Source organism: Rattus norvegicus, chromosome 16 (genome assembly GCF_036323735.1).
Source record: "Rattus norvegicus strain BN/NHsdMcwi chromosome 16, GRCr8, whole genome shotgun sequence".
NCBI classification, from domain to species: domain Eukaryota; kingdom Metazoa; phylum Chordata; class Mammalia; order Rodentia; family Muridae; genus Rattus; species Rattus norvegicus.
In genome coordinates, this window is record NC_086034.1 from 84,458,198 (window position 1) to 84,483,996 (window position 25,799).

The following is a 25,799-nucleotide window of genomic DNA, read 5'->3' on the forward strand; positions in this document are numbered from 1 at the left end:
TGCTGTGAGCTTCATCAGCCAGCTGTGTCTGCAGAGACATGGTCTCTCAGGCTGCCCATTCTCTAGCCTTGAGGGGGTTCAGCCTGTAAGACACCCTGGCAGGAAATAGGGAGACCCTTCCCTCTGGACACTGGTGGTACTGGCTACATGGTGTGCTGGCACTATGTCACAGAGCTGTGAGCATCTCACCCCAGCTCCGCACTTAGTGACATCACACTGGTACCCAGGAATCAACAAACACCAGAACTCAGGGACTCCACCCAAGAAGCCAGTTGTTAAACAGTCACACCACACACTAGATTTTTCTTTGAAGCCCAGCTTCTACTGGAAGTCCCCTCTCAATGACAACAGCTCTGGAATCTATTTTCAGGCTTACTCCAGGAGTCCTGCACACACACACACACACACACACACACACACACACACACACACACTCAGGCTTACTCCAGGACTCTTGCACACACACACATGCACACCCACACTCAGGCTTACTCCAAGACTCTTGCACACACACACACACACACACACACACACACACACACACAGGCCTATGGGGAATAATGATCTTGTGAGCACAGCCTCATCTCTCAGCTCACAATTGGGCTCTTTCAGCCTCGCCCGCCCATTTAATGTTATCTGTTCTCTACAGCAACCGACCATAGCCTGGAGAGCTTCCCAGGGACAGCTGGAATCAGATAACTGGAAAAGAAATCAGTAAAAACTATGATGCTTCCCCAAGATGGACCACCACCGCTCAGCACCTAAGAGTCTTGCTGTGATGGTGTGGGCCAGTAATGGCCGGACTCATGAGGTAAAGGCAGAAGGATATTTAGTTTAGGGTGAGATAGGTGTATACAACGAGGTCCTGCTCCCCCTAAGCCCCTGGCTTTCTTTATATAACTGACCAGAAATATGGAGTACAGTGTGGCTTTTCTAATAAGGGGGAGGACAATAACTATCCCCAACCCGTCACCCTTCCCACAGCTCAATATGTCTTGCCTAGTGCACAGCCCCTCATGTAGGGGTCCCTGCAGTACACGCCTTATTAAACCACCACAGCCAGCCCAGTGATCCAGCATCCCACTTCTCCCAGGCATGCTGTGCTTACTGTGCAGCACGGCACAGAGTGAGCGTGTGTGAGCGGGGCTCCCAGCCGGTCTGCAGACAATTCTCCCCAATCCACTGGACAGCAAAAGAGGCAGCGAGCAAAAGTCACCAAGGTTTGCTGCCAACTGTTAAATAAAGTCCTTCTCAAAGACACATGGCTTAGTAAGAAAACTTACCGGGGGAAAAAATGTAAGCCTTTAATAATGTCTATTTTTCTTTTGCTTTTCTTGTTCCCAACATCCAGCTCCCAGACAGAATGCCACGGCCACCAGGAGGAAGACTAGACATTTTCTGATTGGATAAAACTGGTCAGACTAAAATGAGCAACGGCAGACAGAAACATACAGCCGCCACTCCCACCACAGTTCAGAAACACTAGAGTCATGACCCAGGCTAAGCTTAACTTAACCCACATCCTCCGGGACCTGGTTCCCACCAACTCTACAAGCATGTCCAGCCCAGCAGAGAGGAGGCCAGCATCCCAAAGGCATGCCAGTGCCTAAAGTGGATAAGAAAATATTTAGAGAGAAATCATGTGAACCAGAAGAGCATTTTCCCAGGAGCGCCACATAAACAGGCCATGGAGTGGGAACTACCGAATGAAAGCGACTTGGAAAGGGCAGGTATCCTACTCTAATACCCAACAGCGTGGGCAGAGTAAGTCACTCCACCCCTCCGAGGAAGCCACTCGTGTAGCTTTAGACAGAAAACCTGATGAGAGTCATAGCTCAAACTGAGTCTGTGTCTGGTGGCTTCCCTTGAAGGTTTAATGGCTCATGTTGAATTTTGTCATCTCTCTTTGTGGGTTTGGCTTAGTGAATGCCCATCAATGGTGGGATGGTATCTTGGGAGCCTAACTGGCTGACTGCTTCCTCTGTTTAAAAGGAGACGTGTGTTTTCACATGCACATGACGTGTATGTGTTTACATGCATGTATTTACATGCATGTGTTTATATGCACCCTGCCTGTATAGGTGCCTTCGGAGGACGGAGGGTGTCAGATCCCTCAGAACTAGAGCTTCGGGTGGTCATGAGCTGCCTGGTGTGGGTGCTAAAAATGAAATCCGGGTGCTCTGCAAGAGCAGTCAGTGCTCTCAACCTCGGAGCCACCTCTGCAGGCCTTGCTGCTTCCTCCACCTCTGTGACATTTGGGTCCTTTAGCGTCTGTTTCTTCTGTTGCGCATCGTATCTTAAACTGGCACTGACAACATTTTCAGCTCTCTGACTGATGGTACAGAAAGAAAGCCTCTGCTTTTATTATCATTATTATGATGTATACGAGAGGGGTGTGAGGGGGAAAGAGAGATGGAGAGGGAGGTTTTGCGTGTGTTCTGAAATTGCTCAAGAAGCTTCATTCGTAGCTGATAGACATCGGAAAGCCACACCCAAGGAGGCGACCTCACTGTGCCTTTGCTTATGGGGACCTGGGAGGAGCAGTACACAGAGAGGGCAGGCATGCAGTGGGCAAGAGACAGCGAAACCCACAGAGCCCCTCAGGAAGCTGGCTGGCCATGAGTTGGGAACAGCTGAGGGCGTGCAGGGCAAAGTGCAGCTCTATAAATAGCGGACGGCACCCATGCTCAAGGAAGGCAGGACAAGAAGGGTGGAGTGACACTGGCCTGCATGCTTGCAAACTAAACCCCTGTAGGACATCATTGAGGCCAGCGGGGATCTACTAGTGTCAGGGGTGACAAAGAGATAAAAGGCCCCTGGCTCCTGAACTCAGCACAGTGTAGCTGAAATAAAACAGGCACAGCTGAGAGAGAGCTCGGTGTGCAGGGCAGCGTCCTAGAGAAATACTTTTTTTCTTTTTGAAGCACACTTTGAAAATTTGACCTTCGGTGGTTAAAAATAAGGTTCCAAACACACACATGAGCTATTTCTTGCGTCCATGTTTCCATGACTGAGACATCCCGTGGCTTATAACTTGATGTCGCCCTCGCTCCTCTACTCAAAGTCTTTTAAGGCTCCCACAGCTCTTGAAGAAAAAGCCAGAATCCTTTGAGAGAGTGAAAGACAAGCCACAGACTGGGGAAAGATATTTGCAAGACCCCAAAGACCTCTATTCTGGGGTTGGAGAGCATTTTAAGAGTACTGACTGCTCTTGAAGAGGATCCAGGTTCGATTCCCAGCACTTAGAACCATCTGCGGTGGCTCACGACCACCTGTAACTCTGGTTCCAAGGGATCCAACACCTGAGATTTCCTGCCTGTAGGTTCCTGCCCTGACTTCCCCCAGTAATGGAGTGACCTGAGAGCTGTAAGACAAATAAACCCACGTTGTAGATCACAGCAACAGGATCAAAGTAAGAGTCCGCCCTGGAAGACAACAGGGAAAAACCACCATGCATCCATCTAGGCCATGTCCACAGACACGATGGGAACTACTATAGGAGGATGGCTTCGAAGCTGTGCCCTTTGATGCTGTGGAGTGGACGTACACCATCACACACTTGTCAAGACTCAAGCTGAGAGGAGCCTAGGAAACTGGACCTGGGTGACTAATCACTATTATCTAAATGTCCCTGCAGCTCATGGTGATATCCGACCTCTTGAAAAGCTAACAGCCACAGCAGGAGGGGTGTCTAATGAAAAGGGGGAGCCTGGCCTGCTTCTCTCTGCCCCTTAAGTGCTCACGTGCCCTTCTGCCGTGCTATGACGTGACACCAAAGCTCTTCCCGAGGGTGGCTCTGGTATCTCCACCTTTGTGGCCTCTATCCCTGGGGTCAGCAAGCTCTGATCTCTGATCTCTGCTGCAGCAGAGGGAAACCGAGACAATAATCACATATCAATATTCACCATTATTTGTACCGAGCACATCATGCCTATAGGGATGCTGGCACAGGGAGGCTGTGGGGGACAGAGGGGTACGATACAGGAACTGGTTGCACTTTGTGCTCAATGTTTCCGGGAACCTCAAACAGTTCTGATCACGGCCATCTGCTTCGGCCTCCTCAGTCACTTCAGGCTCCCACCCTAACACCATCAAGCCAGCTGCTGTCTCACTCGTGTGAGCCCTGCTCTTCCTGGGCCTGGTCAGGCCTCTCCTACCTTAAGACCTTTACACTTGCTATCCTCCCAGCCAGATCATTCTCCTCCAGGGTGTTTGGACGGGTTTCTGTTCAGCTGACACACCTCAGGAACAGCCACCCTGACTTCCTGGTGTAAGCTGCCCCACTCCCCACGCTCCTCCTCCCCCTCCCCCTCCCTCTCTCCTGTTAGGCCTGTTTCCTTGCCTGCTTCTTCCTAAGGGTGAAATCTCATCCGCATCCTCTGGTCTTGGGACTCCTCATCCCAACCACCAGGACGATGGGCCTAAAACTTTCAAATGTACATCTCAGATTAAAAGATTTTTTTTCTCTAAACTCCTTAACTTTACCTCTGTCTCTGTCTGTCCCACCAGACTTCAGATCAACTACAGACTGCTCCAACAATTCCAGGGCCAATCACCAATCGTCTCCTCAGAATCTACATCCGGGGCCCACCCTCACGGAGTGCACTTCCCTAACCTCAGATGGTCCCATGGAACCTGGATATCGACTGAAACAGCCTGTTCTTCCCGGCCTTGACCAGCTGCAGAAAGCAGCCAGAGAGAATGACGCCCACTTGCCCAATACCTAATTATAAAACTCAATAATAAAACAAAAGATGGGTCGGAGGGGCTCCAGCAGGGACGGGCACACTCTGGTAAGCCTTGCCCTTCCCCCACTCTCTGTGCCTGGCTAAACTGTTGGATTCCATTCCTAAAGCTACTCACCAAGGTCTGTTCCCTTATTTGGCTACTGCCTCCTCCTGAGACTGACCACCAGGTCCAGCTGTCAAAGCATTGAAGCCTAGCAATCAACTCCCCCCCATTGGCTCACCTGATTAACATGCCTAATGAAATTAAATACCTCATACTAACACAAGTTTCCCCTTTCACCCTCATAGCATCGGCCATTTTCCCATAGGCATGTCTGTCTCCTCTCTATCCAGAGGCAGTCCTTTGTCCCTCCTGGGCAAACATCCCTTTCCCCTTTCCTTTGTTCCCTTCCCCTTCTCCTTTATCCTCCATCTCCTGTCTTTGTCTCTTACTCCCTACCCCTCTGGGGTAGATAAATCTTGTGCTGAGAACCTGGGGTGTCTTGTGATGATTCTGTCCCTTCATTTATCCCCCTGAGCTCTTCGGTAATAAACGGCTTGGGAACTCTCTTCCTTATTGTTCTACTGCCGTGCAGAGACACCAAGACCAAGGCCATTTATAGAAGGTATTTGATTGGAGACTTGCCTACAGTTCCAGAGGGTTACAGTCCATGGACATCATGGTGGGGACCATGGTGCTGGAGCAGTAGCTGAGAGCTCAGTCAAAGCCCACGCCTCCTCTAACAAGGACGCACCTTCTAATTCTCCCTAAACCGTCCACCACTGGGAGCAAAATAAAGACAGAAGAGTGGAGACCGGTCTCATTCAAACCATCAGAGGGACAAATTTAAGCAAATATGATATGTCTAGGCGCTTGATACTTTTTTCAGTGAATTAGTAAATTAAGGACCCATGTCTAAAAACCTCTAACTGCCAATGTTGCCTTGACTGTAGCCCCAAATATGATGCTGATGGCAGTTATAACGTCTGGTTCCAAAAAGTCAACAGTCCTGGCCCGTAGCCTGCGACACACCTCCCGTGACTCTGTCCTTGTCTGGGCACCAGTGTGCACTTGCACCAGACAGCCATGAAGGGACGAAGCAATGGATGCTCACCCCAGGGCCGCTGGGATGCATGGTCCATTATCCACCCAAACTGAAGCTTAGGACAGACCATTCTGATGTAAGACTTAAAACAACCTTAAACCGTCTCCTTGGAAACAGAGAGCAAATGTTACAGGAAAGAACCATCCTCTTGGCTTTACCTAAAGACCACAACTCTTCTGGGTGCCCCTGGCCTGTTTCTGCTTCAGGCTGCTGCCCTAGGGCTCCCCTGCTCTTGGCATGCTGCTGTGTGACAGTTGCCTCTGAGATTGCAACACTCCATCCGGCAGGGAAGCTCCTTAAGCAGGAAGGTGATCGACTCAGAATAGCTTCAGGAAGTCCCTTAAACTGACCAGATTCAGCAGGCCTGCAAGAGTAAGTACTAGAAGCTGGGAGTCCCCCTCAGACAGGTGCAGTTAATCTGCAAAGGAGACTCTGAGGCCAGACCAGCAGTCTGGAAGAAACTAACGCTGCCAGGAGGAGGTTTTGAGGAACCAAGGCACCTGGGAAGGACACTCTCCAACCTGTCGAGCTGCCTGAAGGCTGTGCACACAGCTCCAGGTTCCTAGCTTGTGAACTCCCACCCATATGAGGTGGGCACCAGTGATGTCACCGGTGATGTCACCGGTCAGTCATTTCTGCATCTGCATCCCTTCATCCATATTCCTGTATCAAAACTCACTGCCCCACCAAATTGGGTTTTAGTGGTATCCATACTTCTGTCTGTTTTGGGCTCCCTATCTGGGGTGGGGGGGGACAGATGCATATGTGTGTCTCCCCAGGAAAAGTTTTGTCACACAACACATGCGCACACTGGGTCTGGGGGATCCACTTCCTGCAGGTGTATCAGGGCATCGACGTAGCCTCTGCTGCCAAAGAGGCTCTGGTTTCAAAGCTCGCCCCTCTATCACTGAGGGAAATCGCTGGCCCCTTCACCTGCCTTGATGTGGCCGCCCCTGAGATCTGCGTGTTTCCTTGGGCTGTGTTACATGGTCTCCTAAGTTTCATGTGAGGACTCTATGTAGACCTCAACAACTCTGACTTTTCAGGAGAAACCGACTTTAAAGAGCAATGAGGAACCACAGAGCCAGGCTGGACCGGAGGCTGACACAGACAGAGGGGAAGGGGCGAGCAGGGCGGCTGCCCACGCTGACCTAGGCACCAGCTCACAAGCGCTGGCTCAGCTCAAGGTAGCTCCAGGGGAGGGGGACAGCCTGGCTACTCTCTCAACTTCCCTCCTGCTGGGCATATTTGCAGACGTGTCCTTGGTTTAGCACCTCTGCCTCCTCCATCATCCCTGCTTACTTTTTGTCTATTTAAGAAGAGTTTTACTGGGGGCTGGGGATTTAGCTCAGTGGTAGAGCGCTTACCTAGGAAGCGCAAGGCCCTGGGTTCGGTCCCCAGCTCCGAAAAAAAGAACCAAAAAAAAAAAAAGAAGAAGAGTTTTACTAATGTGTTAATATTTTGGCAACATTATTGCAACGAGTTTAAAAGGCAGACAGACTAGTCTAGACTTTAAAGGAACAAATGAGGGTTGTACAATTAAATTATTACACAGAGCTAAGGAGTTTACTGAATCACTACAAGGCCCAGAAAACAAATTAAATCTGAAACATTAAATCCAGTATTAGCACCTACAATATCTCTAAAAATTCAACTTGTAACTGCTTTGTTCATTCCTTATGTCTCTTAACTTCTCCCAAACATGGTGCTCTCAAACTCCTAAAAGAAAGGACATAAGAAATTCCAATACAGAGAGGACAGAGATAAAGAAGAGCTGGGAAAATTAACTTGGGTCAGTTCCCTAGGTGGCTTTATAATTCCACAAGTAGTATCTTAGCTCAGTTCTTCCCCAGATTAGCAACAGGCTTCGAGGGTGTGTTATGCCTGTGGTCCCGCTAACCCGCTGCCCGGATTCCCCGTGCTACCAGCCTTGGTGCTCCAGCTCTTAAGACTGATTCCTACCGTTCAGTGTCAGAAGCTCCTTGAGAGAATAATCCGTACTTGTTTCAGTATTGCGGTCATTATTAAAGCAGTATTTAATATAGTTCTGGTTATTTCTTTGAAGCCATTTCTGTTAATGTGCATTACCTCGAAATGTTGGGGAGATATTGTGTGTGTTGCTTGTTCATAAGATACATAACAGAGGACTGGAGAGATGGCTCAGAGGTTAAGAGCACTGACTGCTCTTCCCAGCAACCACATGGTGGCTCACAACCATCTATAATGGGATCTGATGCCCTCTTCTGGTGAGTCTGAAGATAGCTACATTGTATTCATATATGATAAATCTTTAAAGATTCATAACAGATACATAAGCCAGACACCCGGCCACCAGATACCCTGCCCCAGCTCCGCCCCAGTGTGTGATGAGCAGGCACCTTAAACACCTAATTCTAGTTTTGTTACAGATGTAACTTAGGAGAAAAAAGTGATAGGAATAACACTGTATGTTGCTAATTTGTAACCTACTGTGAACTCTGATTCATAGCCTCCTCACATACAGTACTTGGGGCACAGAAATCTTTCCATTGACTGGGGTAAGTTTTGGCTTCCCTGCTTACTTCTGAGCCCCTGCCAGGAGATTGACCTTGGTGGTTCTTTTCTCAGACCTGAGCCATCCACCGGTCTCTCTTTCTGCAGTCTGGTTTTCTGTGGAGATGTTCTTTCTCTTCCATTGCTGTTTCTCAAAGCTTCCTCATGATGGCTCTCTCAGGATTCCCCGGGGCATGGCTCTAGAATCATCTCAATAGACAAAAGTTGACCACAGGACTTCCACAAAGCCCCTTAAGACTGTGTGTGTTGACCGGAGCTAAGACTCGAGGGCCCCAGAGGGTCCTATGCATTTCAGTGGTCTGTGGTCTGCTGGGACAAGTACTGTTGGTTCTCAGCAGAGGCTGACCTATAGCCTACGAGGAGCTAACGTGACTACCAGCTAGTCTCAGTCTGTGTGGAAATGGGAAGTCTAGCTTAAACCAGGCCCCACTAGCTTCCTCAGACAGAGGACTGGGATAGCCCAGAGCAAGGACAACCATTCTCATGTCCCTAGAGGCAGTGTGGGAGCACAGGAAGCCTGCCTATGCATCACAAAGAAAAACACGTCAAAAGGAGGCCAGTAGACTGGTACAGTGGACAAGCCACAGCCACACCCAGGAGTTTGTTTATGATCCCCCACAAAGCCTTGCTAGGAGAGAATCCAGGTAGACAGATTCTGTTGTTTGTTTGGGGGCACTTCTAGAGGGCCTTGTCTCTCTTGGTCCCTTGGCCCTGAATGCTGAGTAGACTCCATCACAGACCCCTGGACCAGCGTCCCGAGTGTGGTCTCTCAGCAGATGGTACACCTCCCATTCCAGAGGAAGTTTTTAGATGCACAGACACATATAGGGACTCCTCTTCTTAAACAAGTTCAAAACCCCTATCCAACCCAAACAGGATTTCTTTCCCCTCTTCCTGCCTCCACATCCCAATGCAGCAGAAGTCAACCCAGGCAGACACTGGGATTCCACTGTCTAAGCACAAAAGACACTAGGAAGGAACTTCTGGGCATTGAGGAGCCCCTCTAGGGTGGCCATGCAGTCTATTCACCTGGGCAAGAGTCCCTATGGCACATAGTCCTGGTACTTCACGATTTTTTCAGTAGGCTGCTCATGGCTCTCAACTGAGGGCCCCCAGAGCATCAGCCTTCTTTCTGACCTTGGTGAGAATGCAGGTTCTCAGGCCTGGCCCCAGCCTGTGAGATCTGGAATTCTGTCGGTGAGAACCAACAGTCGAAGATTTCATGAGCCAATGTTGGGGTTTTTAACCCAGAACCAACTTGAGCCAAAGGTAACAGAAGTGACCAACCATGACAGAGGAAATGCAAACCCCGTGATTCCTAAGTGACACTGGAGACTGCTGACATTTTAATATGCTAGGCCACCTCTGTGGAGAGGAGAGGACGAGCCGGCCAGCCAGGAACCCAGTAATGAGATACCTCTGCCATGCCCACTGTGACTCTCCTCGAGGCCTCTCGCGAGAAGGTGGAAAGCAGCGAAACTCGAGGCATTTGTTTCCTCAGTCATGGAAACGGAGCTGGACTGGGTTGGATCAAGCTGGTTTTAATGCTTCAAGTTGGAAAAATAATCCCCGAGAGACTCGCTCACATCGATCGCATGGTATTCAGCGGTGCTGATCCGACAAAACAACTTGTTGGTTTGCTCCCCTCCCTGGTTGCCATGGTTATGTGACACGCTGTGAGCCCTTACTACGTGGAGAAAGAAACAAAGCCCAGGGGTCCACGGAGAGATGGAATTGTAACAAATGACCTTCACCTTCAACATGAGCTTGACAGAAACTCTACACTGGCATCCATGAAATGCTTGACGTCTCCCAGACCCAGACTCTGACGTGTCGACTACAAGACACACACTGCAGACAGCGTTTTTAGAGCAGGGTCAGTCTTCCCTTAAAAGCCACCCACTGCCTAATGACACAGCACGGGTATATTCGTGAGCTGAAGGTGACCATCTTGGAAGTTCTCAGGGCATAACTGTTTACAATCAGCACAGCACATGCTGGACTTAACCCAAGGACTCTTCACTGTGAAGAAAAAGGGACAGACTTTAAAAGATGGGACACAAAAGAAACATACCCTAGGCATATGTCCCTGGAGCTGCTGGGGCAGAGTACAGTTTGGTAGAGCACCTACCTGGAGAAAAACGTACCCGAGGGTCCACTCCTGCTGACGAATTCCCTACACGGTTTATGAAGGCGGGGCTTCCAGTTGAGTCCGCCACAAATGCTGTAAGTTCCCGCACCTGCTTTCTGCAGGCATTCAGATATTTGAACTCTTGCTCAGTGAGACCAACATACTCTTGCACCTCCATTTCCGCCCGCCATGCCCTGCTAGCTCCAGGCTCTCTCCTTCAACCCATCTCCTCAACACAGGGCCTTTGCCAAGGTCACCAAGATAAGTGCGGCCCTAGCCAGTCTGACTGAGCCTGAGGACATTGAGTGAACACAGGTGGGGCACCCTTCCCTCATGGTGATGAGTCTTTCGGTGACACGCCTCAACCTCCCAGCAGCATTCGGCTCTGTTGCCCTCCACCTTCCAGCCATTGGCCTTTGCCTGACTGCCCTGGGCACGGTCCTTGGTCTCCTGGTCTCCTAGGTACTCTCTGGCCGTCATTCATTTCTGTCGTGGCCTTGGGCCTTCCCACACCTGCAGTGTATAATGGCCCCTGTGAAATCTCATCTGCCTACAGCTCCAAGCCTTGTCTCTAAACTGTCACTCCCAGACTTATAACTGGCCATTGCCCCCGTCCCCGATGCCACAGCTCTGCAGACACTGCTACCAAATGCCCCATATCACACTCATGACCCCACGGAGCAGCCAGGGCTCTCGTGGCTGGTCCTGCTGAGCTTCCACAGATCAATAGGGACTGGAAAGGCCTTTCCCAGGTAGCCTGCATCAAGGCCACTACCGTCTTCTCTTGTTGCCCTCTCACCCTGCCCCTCCTCTGTTTTCTACCCTATGATAGGAGTACTGCTGTCTAAACACTTAGCCAATCGTGATTCGAAGCCTTGAGAACGCCTGGCCCAGCAGGCCCTCTGCTGTCTTCCCTCTCTATCCCTCAGAGAACACTCTGTTTCAGGCCTGGACCATCCGACACAGGTCTAGAGAACCAGGTCACCCTGGGCCAACCAGGGCCTCTATCTAGTGCATGTGTCCCCTGCTCCACATAGCCACCATCTGCCAGGGCTCATTGTGAGGCTGCAGCCTTCCCTAAGCCACACCTCGGTCCCATCTGCCAAGGGTCAGCCGGGTCCTGCTCCTGTGCATACTTGGAAATCTGCCTCCTGCGGTCCGAGCACATAGCTCCTTCCTAGAACAGCCAGCTCACACCGTTTCTTCAGTTATTCACACACACACCCCGCCCCCACGGCTCTTGGAACATAGTAAACACTCACACAAGATTTCGTGAGAAAGACACAAATGAACGGGGAGCCTCTCTGCCTCAACTCCCCACCCCCAACATAATGCAAGTACGGTAGTCACCTTGGCCTTTAAAACTATGCACGTCTTCTGCATTCCCAAGGAGACTCAAACGTACAGAACAGCCAGAGTGGTGAGCCAAAGTCCCATTCCCCCTACAGAAGCGGGTGATGGATACTGTCCCGTGCCACTCATTGTGACATCCATGGGCAGTGTGATGGTTTGCATATGCTTGGCCCAGGAGTGGCACTGTTAGAAGGTGTGGCCTTATTGGAGGGAGTGTGTCACTGTGGGGTGGGCTTGGAGACCCTCCTCCTGGCTGCCTGAGGATGCTCAGTCTGTTCCTGGCTTCCTTCAAAGGAAGATGTAGAACTCTCAGCTCCTCCTGCACCATGCCTGCCTGGACGCTGCCATGCTCCTGCCTTGATGATAATGGACTGAACCTCTGAACCTGTGAGCCAGCCCCAATTAAATGTTGTCCTTATAAGAGTTGCATTGGTCATGGTTTCTCTTCACTAAGACAGGCAGTATCGATGAAGACAGATCTTTGCCTTCTCGGGTTTATCGGTAAGGTTCTCCCCGACTCCAACTTTGGTTTTCCTTGTCCTTTCGCTGTGGATGGCAACTGACACTTTTTATTTCAGATTCAAACCGTTTTTTGCTGAATACATTTTGCAGGAATACAATTGTGTTTTGTGTATACGTCCTGCTAAACTCCCTTGTTGGTTCTTCTGGCTGTTTTATGGTACACATCCAACTTTCTATACAGGCAACTACGTGGTGTGGTGTCTATGTAGAAAGGAAACCTTACCTCCTTTCCAGATGGGCACTGAGGCCTCTTTCCTTCTCAGACATCATGGCAGGGTTAAGCAGGGGGGAAGCAGCTCATCCCCTGATTACACCAGTGGCTGTGGATCCCACAGCAGCCCCTTCTGCAGGCCAGGTCACCTCTCTTCCTCACCCGAGTAGCCAGCAGGTTGTCTCAGAAATGGATGATGGATGACTCTGGATGCTTTTCTGCATCTATGGACATAATCCTGTGGTTTTTCTTTTGTAGATTATTAACATGGTCAATTATATTGATGGGTTTCCAGCTGTGGAACATGATTCCCAAGACTGGTCCCTCGTGGTAATGAACATACATAATGCTTAGAGGCTTTTTTTTTTTTTAATGAACATGGTGTTTTGCCTGCATGTGTGTGTACCATGTGCATCCAATGCCTACAGGGGTTAGAAGAAAGCACCGGACTCCTGGGGCTACATTATAACCAGTGCTCCTAACCACTGCACCAGCTCTCCAGTGCTCCTAACCACTGCGCTATCTCTCCAGTGCTCCTAACCACTGCGCCATCTCTCCAGTGCTCCTAACCACTGCACCAGCTCTCCAGTGCTCCTAACCACTGCACCAGCTCTCCAGCGCTCCTAACCACTGCACCAGCTCTCCAGCGCTCCTAACCACTGCACCAGCTCTCCAGCGCTCCTAACCACTGCACCAGCTCTCCAGCGCTCCTAACCACTGCACCAGCTCTCCAGCGCTCCTAACCACTGCACCAGCTCTCCAGCGCTCCTAACCACTGCACCAGCTCTCCAGTGCTCCTAACCACTGCACCAGCTCTCCAGCGCTCCTAACCACTGCACCAGCTCTCCAGTGCTCCTAACCACTGCACCGGCCCCCACTAGATTCATTTTTTTAAGCTTTACCCTTAAGTTTATGAAGGTCATAGGTTGATGATATCTATCCTTACGATATCTTTGTCAAGTTTGTCCTTAGGGTGAGGTTCACTGCTTAGGATAATGCAGGAAATATTCTTTACCTGGAAGTTTTGGAAGACTTTATGAAGAAAAACTGGCTTTGTTTTCCCCCAAAACACTCGGTAAATCATCCAGGGACATTATCTCACCCGGAATTTTCTTTATGGGAGGTGTTTTCCTCTCCAAACCTGATTTCCAGACAAAATGTAGGACTATTTGGGTCATTGGCTTCCTCTCGAGTAAGCTTGGGACGTTCGTGCTTTCCAGGGGCCTTGTGCACTTTGTCTAAGCTGTGGAATTTACTGGCAAAGGAGCAGTACCTACTGGCACAGCTTCCCTCCTGAAGCAACGCCCACCATGAGCCCTCTTACCAGTGGGCTCTGCCCACGCCGCTGGCTGTGTCTTCTCTCCTTTGTTCTCCATCAGGTGCAGCTTCTCTAGGACTTGTTCTTCTGTAGGACTTTTATATTCCATGATTTCCTTTCTGCTCTTTTTTTTTTTTAAGGGCAATCTAATAAATACTTCTCTATGACTGCACACGGGGTAAGGCCGCGCGGGGGTTCAGAAAGATCATGGCGATGGTGTTTTCCCGTGTACTCTTTGGTAGTGACCGGAGTGACATGTATGAAGTCACTGCCATGCCAGCAAGACCGCATTTATGCACCTGTTGTGGTAACTTGGGCACACTTTCCCCAAACCACCCTTCCTCCTGTGTCACGAGGCCCAACTCACATTCCCTTAGTCCCTGCGCCTTTGGTCATCACGCCCAGAGTTGTATATGATGGGGACAACGGACTCTTGTTCACACCACGCAAAAGGTGGCCTTCAGCTCAGGGTGTGTGACACGGGCTTCTTTGGAAATGCAGGCCCACTGGCCTAATGAACCTTTCGTATTTAGGTGGTTTCCGTGTCAAACCATCACCAACAGGGCAGACTTTAGTAACTGTCCTCTTCCAAGCCTTCTTCTCTCTTTTTCCTGTTTTAATAACTTTCAATACTTCTGTTTCTCCCTGGGCATGAACTTTGGGTAGAGGGACCTCCATTTTCCCGCCTTCTCTTCTCATTTCTTCTTAATCCTGTTGGAAAGTACTTTTGCTCTCTGTCCAGCAGATAGGCAGGGACTGCTCCCTGTGGGATCTTCTCGTCATTCCTCTGCTTGGTGTTTCTCTTTCCATGCGTCTTTTAATAGTCTTTTTCATTTGGTTTTGAGTCATTTGTTTTGTTATTTCATGGTGGGCGGGCTTTTTTGAATGTTCACAGGCCTTCTGACTTTCTTCCTCTTTTTCTCATCGTAGTCTCCAAATGAAATCCATATCATTTATGCTGGGACTCAATATATTCACGACACGATGACAGTCAGGGAGCAGGCGTCCAAGACCTCCCAGGTGCCAAGAACCTCTCAACGTCTGGGTCTCGCTGGCCCACAAGCTAACTTCATGAAGCCATTCTGGTCTTTCTCACCCTTGTTCCCTCCCTTGGTGTAAGTAAGTTCGCTTATTCTAGTCTCCTCAAACCGAAGCCCCCTCAGACCGCAGGAGACCATCCTGTGTGTTGGGCACCTCAATATCTCCCCAAGTATAACCTCACATGATGAAGCTGTGGTCACTCCTGGGAGAGCTTCCTCCACGAGGCTAAGTCCATGGATAAGTTCGCCCGTGTACTTGTCAGCAGCTGATAGTGTCTGAGGACGCTAATCCCATTCTCCTGTCCAGGAGCAATGTGGCATCTGTGACATGGCCTAGAAGTCCACCCTTTGACACGAGTCTATCCCTGTGGCCATATGCTTGTTTTCAAATCACTGTACCCGGAAAGCATGTTTCTGTGTGGGAAAAGCCTGTGACCCACACTGGTGTTTCCTGAGATTAATTATACATCACAGATCTTAAGTAAAGCAAGCTCTTCAACACCACCGGGAGATGGCTCAGGAGAAATCAGGGCAGCGGGGATGAAGTGTCCTGAGTGTCTCCCTCCTCCTGTGAGCCTGCAGCACAGGCGATCAGACCTAAAGCCTGTTTCCCAATCCCTTCCTTTTCTGTCACAATCACTGTGACGTCCTTACTCCAAGTAACCGACGAAGTCACTCTTTAGCCATGTGTCCAAAAAAAAGCAACCGGCATTTTCTGAAAACCTGTACTCCTAACCAAAGAGCTTTTTTATTTTTAAATGTTTATTAACTTTTTGTTTTTTAAGAAAGGAGTTGCTGCAGCTTAAGCAGGCTTCACGCTTGCTGTGTGGCTGAGAATGACCTTGCATTTCTGAGCATCCTGCTTCCGCCTTCCTCCTGCGGACACCACAGGTCTACACTCCACACCTAGTTTCATGGGGTGCTAAGGATGGACCCCAGGGCTAGGGCAGTCCATCGCCCAACTGAGCCACTTCCCTGGCCTGCAGCTCATAGTCTTCACAGCCTTACACACATGCAGGTGTGTTCCGGCTCTGACTGATCAGCCTGGGATGGCCCAGATGAGGACCACTGGGCTCTTCTCCATGTGACCCCCAGCCCCCAGCCACTGTCCTGTGCTCGTCTTCTCGGTGGGCCAGAGTCTCTGGGGAGCAGAGGAGCACAGACCTAAGACAACCAAGCAAAGAGCCAGCAGCAGATGTTACTGCCCTCCCACAGGCCAGGCCCCATCTAGACGGACTCATGTTCAGATGAAGAAGTCGGTTTCACCTCTTGACCTAAGTAAAGTCGTCTTGGCTTAAAAAGTCTGGAACTCCTGACGACAGGAGTGGGAGTTTCTCTCTTCTCCTGCTCTCGGGACTCTTTTCTCCTGTTGGGCTCCCTTGTCCAGTTTCCACAGGAGGCTTTTGCTTTGTCTCACTGTATCTGGTTTTGTCCTGTTTGGTTGTTGTCTCTGGGAGGCCTGTTCTTTTCTGAAGAGGAAACAGAGGTGGGGCAGGTGGATCTGGGGGAACGGGGAAAGAGGCAAAACTGTGGTTGGGATGTGTTGTATGAGAGGAGAATCTATTTTCAATAAAAACAAGTAACTAAAAAGAAAAGCTGCGGTGGTAGAGAGGCCGGAGACTTGGGGTCATTTCCTGAATCCCCCACACCCATCCTTGCTTGGCGTCCTGAGCTAACGTCCTCCCAGATCTTTACACGAGAGCGACTTATAGCACAGTCCTGTGGGCGCCATTTACTTAAGACTCCAGTGTGAGAGCAGTTCTCCTGAAACTGAAATTTTCCCAATGTACACAGTTCTCTCTGCCTACCCTCAGTTAGCCTGACTGTGTAAGGAGACATCTGGGCTGCATGACTTCTGCATCCTTGACACAGTGGGCTCAAACACTCCACACCTAAGACCGAAGCAGGTCGCCCATGATGTCCTCGAAGAGGCGGTCCTCTGTTGCTAGCATGCCTGTAATAGAAGCCTGACAAACACATTATGTTTGAATAATTCTCTCTCTCTCTCTCTCTCTCTCTCTCTCTCTCTCTCTCTCTCTCTCTCCCCCTCTCTCTCCCTCCCTCCCTCCGTGTGTGTGTGTGTGTGTGTGTGTGTGTGTGTGTGTGTGTGTGTGTGTATGTGTGTGTACAGGCACACACAGGTATGTGGAGGTCAGTCAGAGGTCAACATTGGGTGTCTTCCTCAATCACTATTTTTTGGGATAGGGTTTCTCATTGACTGTGGAACTCACTGATTGAGCTAAGGCCCCTCCAGGTATCCTCTGGTCTCCAGCCCCCATCCAGACCTTGGATTACAAGTAAGTGCCACCGTGCCCAGTTTTCACTGTAGGGCTTGCAGATCAGAACCCTTTGGGCACGGCAAGCACGTTACCCACTGAGCCACTCCCCCACCCAGATTAACTGAGCCAGTCCATTTGGGAGGGGTTCTGTCGATGTCCTGTGTGAACACCTCACTGCCCTGGCTGTGGGACTGCAGCACAGTGGGTTAGCAGCATCAGCCCGGCTGGGGAGGCCACAGCTTAGGGCAGAGGCTGAGAACACAGTTTCTTAAGCTGACTGGCAGTGAGGGAGGACAGCAGGAAGCCACAGCAGCCCAGAGCCCTCTCTCTGTGGCACAGACAGAGCTGCCTGCCTTCCTTCCAACCATGACTTATGGCCTTTAGCCTGCGTGAAGCTCGATCCGGGAAGCCTGAACTGCAGCAGCTGGGCATCCAGCAGCAGCTGCACAGGGGCCTAGAGTTGAATCTTGTGCCCTTCCCCAAAATGACAGTGGTCTATCCAGGAAAGGCAGGGAGGCAACCCCCATCCTCCAAAAGATAAAGTTACCAGAATCCGACCCTTAAGAGAATAAAGCATTGTTTCTGGATTTGGGTGGTTCTGTGGTTACACCCTAGATTCTAGCTTCAGGGACAGAACAGCAGTTTCTCAACACCCAGCATGTCTTCTCACTAGCCCTGGGGACACTCTGCTGGCCCCAAAGGCCACTCCTGCCCATAAGGGCTGTGCAAACTGACACACAGTAAAGGCGGACAGAGGACCTAAAGTCATGCAGCCCAAGAACTACAGCATGAATCCAAGTCTCCCTGGCCCTGGAAGACCTACAAGAACAGACCTTACAGATCTCCAGGAAGGGACAAGAGACCCGGGGAGCGGCAGTATCTGGCTTCCATGTGGCAGAGTTGCATACACAGAGCGACAGTGAGCCCTCCCCTCCAGCAATCTTCCATGGAATCCTGGTTCAGAAGCTAAAAGTGACGAAGGACACACAGCCCTGCCCAGCCCCACACTGCATCGCACAGGGACCAGTTATGTGTGAGCAAATAAACTGCTCACCCTCACGCCACTCCAGCCTCCCCTCGGTTGCTCACACCCATGTGTACACTCGTGGTGGTGCAGAGACTCAAGAGCCGCTGACACGATGTGCAAGCTTCACAGCAAGACTCAGACTACAGAGTCACTGCAGAGCCCACCCTCCTGGAGTCCATGGGAAGGGGAGCCTGAGAGGACTGACACAGGCCTGCTGCCGAGGAGACACAGCCAAAGGATGTACCCAGCAGGGCACCCCTACCATCAGGCTAGGGCTGCGTGCAAACTGCACGAGAAGCCATGACGCTGGCCACTGCTGCCACGGTCCTTCTGTAGGCCTACAGTGTTGCCCTTCCCTCCCCTGACCTCACCTGAACGGGACAGTGCCACAGGACCTAATTCTTAGGTCAGACCCAAGGCACTCTATGGTGTTCCAATCTGGGTTGCAAGTTCCTGAAGGCCGTGACTATTGATCTCCCCTGAGACCGGGCAGACTCTCCCTTCTTCTTTGAAGCTGGGTGACCCGGGGGAAGATGCCTGCCATGCCAGTGTCCCCTTCTACAAAGTGAGCCCTCTCAAAGGTGCACTGAGGAAGTAAACGAGACACTGCGATTATGGGCAGGTGCTTTCTTAGCCGTAACGAAAGTTAAGCAGTTCTTGCAGACAGAGTACAGCAGGAAAGCTCTGGTCATTCCTGATGATGGAAGGAAGGATCCTACCAGGACAGCACACGAGGGACCCAGGCTCAGAGCTCTCTCAGCGACACCCCTGGGGGCACCAGTAGCCATGATTCCCACTCGCTTGTCCCAAGCTGGCTGTGTGTCCACATGTGTCCACATGAGTGTTCACACCTAGTGAGCATGCATGCACCTTTATGCGTATGTGCATATGTACATGTGTGTGCTGCAGCAAGCTCACCTGCACACTCATGTGCACATGTGTGTGTGCACCTACACGAACATACACACGTCCAGTGAAACACACACACCTTTGTACATGTACATTTATGTGCGCTGCTGTGTGTACTGAGTTTGCACATGCATGTATGCATCCCACGTGGGTGTGCTTGGTGTGCTAGTGCGCATACATATACCTTTATGCATGTATTCTGTGTGTGTGCGTGCTTCTGTGTGGACCTATGTGTGAACATCCTTGTGTGCATCTGTGTGTATATACATGCACATGCACACCAGCAAGTGTGCATATAGCTTTGCGTATGTGCACATGCATGTGCGGCTGCCCATTCACATGTAGGTGGGTGTGCACAGCACATGCCAATACAAACACTTCTTTGTTTTCAGTCAGGAAATCTCTCCAGAGTTCCAGAGTTAAACTGAATTTAAGTGTTTTGGTTTGGTGTGATTTTTTTTTTTTTTTTTTTTGGTAGAACAGGGCAGTTCCAGTTCACTCATCCCCAGGCCTGAAACCCAAAACCACCTGCTATGTTTGCTGGTTCTGGGCTAAGGCAGCACCCTGAAGTCACGTGCTGTTAAAGGAAACAGTGTGAGCTATTGCAAAGTTCAGCATGCAAGACTCTACTCCAGGCCAACTTGTGGCTGAGCTCTCATTAATGATGGTCTGGATGAAGTCTGTTTCCTAACTTTCCCCGAACGAACAGCCAGTCAACTGACGTGACTTCATGAGAGTCACCGTGCTCCTTGTCTTCGTGAGAGCGACCATGCTTCCCGGCTCCATGAGAGCCACCGTGCTCCCCATCTCCATGAGAGTCACCGTGCTCCCCATCTCCATGAGAGCGCCCATGTTCTCCGTTCTACACAACCTGCTCTGAGTGATCAAGTCATTAATAATGTCACCACAGCCACCACTGAGCATGTGCTTGCTCGGTGACCATGCCCAGAGGGAGTGCCACTCTTGAGTGGCCATTTCTATTGTCTGCTCACATACCACAGAGACTTTCTCTTCCTAGCCCAAGGGAGATAGCCTATCTCTTCCTACCAGCTCCCAAGGCTGACCCAAAAGCAAATCTTGCATCAAACGAAAGAGCAGGCCTTTGAGAGGGTTCCTGGCTGCTGTAGGAACAGGAAGCACACACAGTCCAAGTCACGTGTCGGGAAGGTCAGGCCAGATGTCCATCTCGCCCAACAAAACCTGTCTTTCTGCCTCATACTGTTCTTCCATTTAGCGGTGCCTCCTCTTGTTCTAGACCCTTAAGGAAAACCTGCTATTTCAGATGTCGAGCCTGGTGCCTACATAAAGCCTTCACCCCTAAGTTCCAGAGTCTCTGGTACCAAAGAGATATGTGAACGAACCAGCCATGAACACGCCCCTTACAACGGTACCCTGCAAGATGGGCTAGGGCAATGCTGGCGCCACAAAGCTTGTGTGTGTAACCAACCAACGTCTGATCTGATTTAAGGCCCACGCCAGGAGATGGAGCTCAAACTGCTTGGGTGACCAAGAACCTGAGACTAGACGGCCCAGGGGCCTAGGGTAAAAACCAAACACTACTGGTCTAAACAAAGAGGGGGGAAATGTAGCCATTGATAAAATGACGCCTGGCGATACTTTTGTCGTATCCATAGATCGGATTTCTTGTTGAACCAACGCTAGAGAAGCTTCCTCCTGCAGCAGAAGGGAATGAAGAGAGAGCACCTCATCCTGCCATGATGCAAGGACTCTGGAACACTCATCTCTCGGTAGCTGGAATGTCTCCATCCAATCCCTCTCCCTCTCAGGGCTCAGGGAACCCTGCAGAAGAAGATGGCGAAGACATGGGGAAGACAGGAATGGAGGACACCAAGAAAACACAGTCCTCTAGGTCAACATAAGCAAAGCTCAAATGAACTCAATACTGGCGCTGCATGCGTGGGGCCCATGCCAGCCTACACCAGGTCCCTCCTCTGCTTCTGTATTATAGCTTTTCCTGTCATCTTCATGGGGCTCCGGGGTGCTGGGATGGGCAGGTCTCTGGCACGGGACTCTTTTCCTTCTGTTGATTTGTCTTCTCCAACTTTGATGTGGCAGCTTTTGCTTTATCTAATTTTAGTCTATATTTTAAGGGAATGAATTAATGAATGGATGAAAGCCTAGCAAGTAGGGTAAAGGCTAATTAATTAATGAAAACCTAGCCAGAGCTGGAGAGATGGCTCAGCAGTTAAGAGCGCTGACTGCTCTTCCAGAGGTCCTGAGTTCAATTCCCAGCAACCACATGGTGGCTCACAACCGTCTGTAATGGGATCTGATGCCCTCTTTTGGTGTGGCTGAAGACAGCGACAGTGTATTTACAAACATAAAATAAATAAATCTTTTAAAAAAGTAAAATCTCACATGAAAGCTCAAGGAAAAAACAGATACAAATAATAAATTTAAAAAAATAAAAGCCTAGCCGCTGGAGTAAAGGTTAACAACTGAGCTGCTAGGAAAGGGGAAGTCAGTTCTCTCCAATGGAGTGACACCAGGTACATCAACCTCTCAGGGCAGGTCGCATGTCCAGGAGTAGCCGACCAACATATAACAGACTCTACCGTTTTACTGTCTGGAGCCCGTTATTTTGTTTGGTTACAGTTTGTGGGGTTGCCCTGCCTTTGAGATATTGTTTAATTTTGTTTTCTTAGTTTTTTGAGGGGAAGGTGAAGTTGTTGTGCTGGGGTTTTGCTCTTGGAGAAAGGTTTTAAAGTTGGGGGTGAGGATCTAGAAGGACTGGGGAGAGGGAAAGGGTATAATTAACATATATCTAAATTTAAAAACTGTTTTAGGTAATTAAAAATGCCAAAAGTTAGCTCCCACAATGTGAAGTAGGTAAGAAAGTTCTTCACAGGTTGATTGAGGTAGACTGTGGTTTTCTACCTCATACATGGGGGGTCCCAGCCCCCAGGACCACAGAATGTGGTTTTATCTGGTGATGGTCATTCCGGATGTAATTGAGGAGATGCCCTCATACTGGGTAGGGTACCTAGAGTAGATCTGGACAGAACAGATTTGGCCACAGAGAGAACTTCATCAAGCAGTTGTGTTTCCAGAAACTAGAGATCTCTGGCCATGTGAGGAAGGCCTGGGCAGGTGCCCCAGCACATGCAGGAAGCACACGCCACACCTTGATCACAAACTTCTGGCCTCCAGACCATGAGACAAATGCATATCCCGGGGGGGACCCCTGATTTCAAACACACTCTCAAATCCTGGTGACTCCAGATCTCCCACAGAGAACACCATGTGCCCTGCATACAGTTTCCCTAACCCACTCAGGGTCACACAGTAGGAACAAAGTTCCCTGGAGGTTTTCATGGCAATTAAGTAACTTTGCACACTGCATTCACAGCAGAATTAAAAGAGCATCTTAGCATATGCTTGGTGGCTTTCTCTCCTCTAAAATCCCTGCATCTAGGGTGTGCCTCCTTTGACAAGATAACCCAGAAATGTCTGAAGGGCGGGGGGGGGGGTGTTGCCAGGATGGTGCTGCTGGGGCTCAGGGACATGGTAGCTAAGGCAGGATTGGGATCAGAAGAGGGAGGGAACGGGATGTGGGACCAGCTCAGGGTCTGGTTCTCCCCAGAACAATCAAAGAGCAAGACCTTGATCCCCAGAGTTGAGGTGACTTGCCAATCCCAGCTTTCCTCTTTCCTGCAACCAAGAGCTAAGGCAGGCAGCAGCAAGCAGCCTCTTACCGCCAGTCTGGAGCTCTCCCCCCGCCCCATCTCCAAAGAGAAGAAGAAACGCAGAGGCTTCCAGGAAAGGGACCCTGACCCACCATTTTCTTTGCCTGAGCTGGAGCCTAAAGAATGTCCCGTCCCCGCTAGCCAACCCCATTGTGAAACAGAACAGGACGTGCTCTTAATAAAAGACACATGGAAAGTCTTCATTCTGCACGCGTTCCCAGGCCTGAACCTCATTTTAAACTTATGAACTTGCAAAAAGGAAGTCCCACACTGCTCACAATCTGCCGGTGTCAGCATGTCCGAGTAGCAATGGGTCCAGCTAAGACCCTTGGAGTGCCACACCAACGTTCAGCTCCATCTCCTTTTTAAGGAGAGAGGCCCTTCCTCTTGGCATTCCGCCCTGCGAGCGAAAGCTGCCCCACGCATGTGCTTTGAGACAAATGTGATTACACAGGCACTGCTAAACGCAGATGACTTCATGGCAGATGCAAGCTCATGGAGTCCAGTACTTCAGACACTTTACTCCCTCACCCCAGAGCCAGGGAGTATCTGTACGGGGTCATCAGCCTTCACAAAAGGAGACAAAACACCAACCCAAGAAATTCCCACTCGGCTGTAGTCTCAGAGTGTTTGGGGCCACCGGTCTGGCTGCCGGAGGCTAACCTCTTTTATTCATCTCTCTGTCTCTCTCTGTCTCTGTCTCTGTCTCTGTCTCTGTGTCTCTGTCTCTCTGTCTCTTTGTCTCTCTCTGTCTTTCTGTCTCTCTGTCTCTTTGTCTCTCTCTGTCTTTCTCTCTGTCTCTGTCTCTGTGTCTCTGTCTCTCTCTGTCTCTCTCTGTCTTTCTCTCTGTCTCTGTCTCTCTGTGTCTCTCTGTGTCTCTCTCTGTCTCTGTGTTTCTCTCTGTGTCTCTCTCTGTCTCTGTCTCTGTGTCTCTCTATCTGTCTCTGTCTGTCTCTGTCTGTCTCTCTCTGTCTCTCTCTGTCTTTCTCTCTGTCTCTGTCTCTGTGTCTCTGTCTCTCTCTGTCTCTCTGTCTCTCTCTGTCTTTCTCTCTGTCTCTGTCTCTCTCTGTCTCTGTGTCTCTCTCTGTGTCTCTCTGTGTCTCTCTGTCTCTCTGTCTCTCTCTGTCTCTCTCTGTCTCTCTCTCTGTCTCTCTCTGTCTCTCTGTCTCTCTCTGTCTCTCTCTCTCGTCAGAAATGAAAGAGCCACTACAGCTTCCTTAGGAAACCTTCCTAGAATTTAAAACAGAATATGAATCTTGAAGTTTGCCCGACCATATTAATGCTGCAAACACGGCAAGTGCGGTGCGGAGTGACGGGGACATGTCTGTTGACATGGCCCAGGAATCTTGTTACAGCTTCACCTCGGAAACGGAGCAGGGCTTTCTTTAAGCCTGTTTTGGAGAACCTTAGCATGTATCTCACTCAGACATCTGTCTTTTATTATCAAGGGGCACCAACAGCCAGATGACAGCAGCCGGGTTTTCTCGGTGCCTGGAAAGTCAGACCCTTGCTCTTCAGTCTTCCCATCTTAACTCAGTGATCTGCCTCATTGATAAACAGCTTTTCCCACATCAGTTAGTCCTTCTTAGATGCATGTCCTTTTCATAATAATGTTCAGGAAAATACCTAAAACCTGTGGTACCCATGCAGAACTCATGTTAAATGTTTTCTGACTGACACTGCAGCATGCCAATTTATGAATAAAATTACGATGTCTGCTTTTTCAGGTCACTTAATACACACTAACAAATTGTCCTGCCTAGGGCCTGGGCGTGTGCATGTGTGTCTGTGTGTGTGCGTGCGCGCATGCGTGTGTGCGTGTGTGCATGCATGCGTGTGTGTGCGTGTGCATGTGTGTGCGTGTGCATATATGTGTGTGTGTCTGTGCGTGTGTGTGCATGTGTGTGCGTGTGTGTATATGCATGTGTGCGTGCGTGCGCGTGCGTGCGTGTGTGTGCGTGTGTGTGTGTGTGTGTGTGCGCGCACGCGCGCTCCATTAAGGAATGCTACTTCTTCCTAATTATGGGGAACTTCCATTTCTGTATTCAACATCTTTTAAGTTACTAAGGATCTCAAGTTTTCTTGTAAACTGTGTATTGGCATAATCTTGGACACGGGACTTTAGTATTTTTTTTTACTTTGACCTATAAAAGCTGGCTGTTCTTAGAAGCGCTCCCAACCCCTGACCCTGCCTGCTCTGTGAGCTTGCAGATGAAAACAAACTTTGGTCACCCAGAGCTGCGGTCAAGGTTCACACTGCAGCGCCAGGGAGCCACCAGCCTGCAGCAGCAAGTAGACTGCTCCAAACATAGCAGGCACTGAAGATGAAAATTCCGATCCATCCCCCAAAAAGTCCGGGCTTTAATACCCTGTGTGCGCTGTTCTGCAGGCTTGAATGAGTGAGGAATCCCCTTGATAGGGAAAGCGGTAAGTCATTTAATAGCTCGGCCCTCGCTTGGCTTTTGATGCATCCTTTAAACATGCCCAGCCACCGGTCCATTCAACGCAAGGGTGAGACTGCAAAGCCAGCGACGAAAACCGTTCAAACAAAGCCATCGCAGAAAGCTTCGCGGCACAGAGATGAGGTTTTCTGATCGGTGTTGGCGAGGGGCGAAGCCGACCTCCCAACTTCACATTAGGGTGGAGCAGAACCCTACCGCCGCCCGCACAGCCAACTCTCCTTCTCGTGACCCCGAGCCGGCCCCGAGCGTCACCGCGGCCCCCTCTGCTGTCTGTGCTCACAGGGCGGGTCCCCTTCCCGGATCCCCGCACACAATGGCGCCCCGAACTCCCGCCGCCGGTCCCCGCGCCTGGCGCGCCGCCGGGTCCGCGCACAAAGGAGGGCGCGCGGGCCCCGAGCCGGCGCGCGCCAGGTGCTCCCGCGCGCCCCGCCGCCCGCCGCCCGCCCGGGCCGGG

The 25,799-nt window shown here is 50.4% G+C and overlaps 1 protein-coding gene and 1 long non-coding RNA gene across 11 annotated transcripts in view; one reads left to right on the top strand and one right to left on the bottom strand.

Annotated features, from left to right (window-relative positions):
* Positions 1-25,713, top strand: LOC134482534 (uncharacterized). 4 transcript variants are annotated; one of them, XR_010058769.1, is made up of 3 exons: positions 10-811; positions 1,352-3,603; positions 4,510-25,713. It is a non-coding gene; the product is annotated as an uncharacterized LOC134482534 (long non-coding RNA). The 4 variants fall into 4 exon arrangements; XR_010058767.1 differs by having other exon boundaries at positions 70-811; positions 1,352-1,764; XR_010058768.1 differs by having other exon boundaries at positions 77-811; positions 1,352-1,730.
* Arhgef7 (Rho guanine nucleotide exchange factor 7) overlaps positions 1-25,799 on the bottom strand; it is a 111,637-nt gene that overhangs the window by 85,075 nt on the left and 763 nt on the right.